This window comes from Cyprinodon variegatus, unplaced genomic scaffold (genome assembly GCF_000732505.1).
Source record: "Cyprinodon variegatus isolate N-32 unplaced genomic scaffold, C_variegatus-1.0 Scaffold1470, whole genome shotgun sequence".
In the NCBI taxonomy this organism is placed as follows: Eukaryota; Metazoa; Chordata; class Actinopteri; order Cyprinodontiformes; family Cyprinodontidae; genus Cyprinodon; species Cyprinodon variegatus.
The window spans coordinates 72,952-74,255 of record NW_015151923.1 but is presented as its reverse complement, the minus strand read 5'-3'; the positions used below and the strand labels follow the sequence as shown (position 1 = coordinate 74,255).

The following is a 1,304-nucleotide window of genomic DNA, read 5'->3' as shown; positions in this document are numbered from 1 at the left end:
AAACCAAAGGCTGGTCCAATGACCTTCATTTTTATTCAGGAATGATCAGCAAAATCAGCTCTGGTGCTGAGCTCAAATGAGAGACACCAGAACCAACATTAAAGAGGCTGTGATTAGAGCAGCCTGGGCTTTAATTGGACCTCATCAGAACCACAGGCTGGACTGGATCCACAGGATTCATTGGCCATCAAACTCATCAGAAGAAAACATTTCCAGATACCCTGATTTTGGGTCTCTGGAAATATTTCACTCTAAATGAAACGGATCTATAAAATAACCCGTTTAGCTTCTGAAACAAGCGGCGGGAAATATTCCACTTTTATAGATGAGCCATTTCAGTGTTCCTAAGAGGGGAGGGATGTTTTCTACTCCGGCCTAAACCTGGACTCACCAGCACATGTTTCAGGAAGAGCTGACATGAGGAAGGAAAGACAGGAAGGACAGAACTGAGATAAGGCAGAAAAAAGAAGCAGGAAATTACAGGAGAAAAGATGGAAGAAAGACAGGAAAGGAGGAAGTAGAGCAGGGCTGGAGGTAGAACGAACCAAAAGGAGAGAAGGGAACAAAGGAAGGTCACCAGGAGGGAGGGGGGGAGCAAGAACCTAAAGGACATGAGTGATAAAGGAAAGGAGAGAAGGTCACAGGACACAAGGAAGAAAGAAAGGCAGGAAGTGGTGACGCAGCTTCCCCTCTCCATCAGACAGAGGCAGAGAAAACAACGTCTGGAAATCTCCACTAATCCTCCAGACTGATCCAGAACGCTGAACATCAAACTGGTTCAGGAAGAAACTCTGACTGATTTCAACATCTAAAAAAAGAACCTCTGCAGACCCGGTTCAGACGGACCAAAACCTGGTGGCACAGCTGCCTGAACCCCGCTGGTCATTCTCCAAACGGCCTGAAGGAGAACCGACCCTCAGAGCTGCAGAACTTCCTGCTTAAACTCATTTCAACATCCTGAACACATCGGCTGCATCCGACTTTTTTACTTCCAGTCCGATTTTTTCCCACGTCCCACTGACCGCGTATAGAGAAGCTCCGACTACGCAGGGGGAGCAGATCTGTGTGGATTTTTTTTCACATTTGCCTCTGTACCACGCAAATAAAAACAACTTCCCACAAATGACTTGAGGCCGTATTATAAATCAAACCTTAGATTATTTATATTCCATTTGTCCATAAGGGTCTACGGATAAAAAGCAATCAAGCATATTTGTAATAAAAACATTCCATGAGGAGAAAATGTTTTTTACCATCAGAAAAGTTCAATTCTTATAGCTAATGCTAACTGTCTTGCTAATTAC

General features: G+C 44.2%; 1 protein-coding gene across 1 annotated transcript in view; it reads right to left on the bottom strand.

The window, feature by feature from the left end:
- The window catches only part of LOC107103513, a 12,959-nt gene that overhangs the window by 7,389 nt on the left and 4,266 nt on the right, over window positions 1-1,304 (bottom strand). The gene's annotated exons all lie outside the window — the stretch shown is intronic.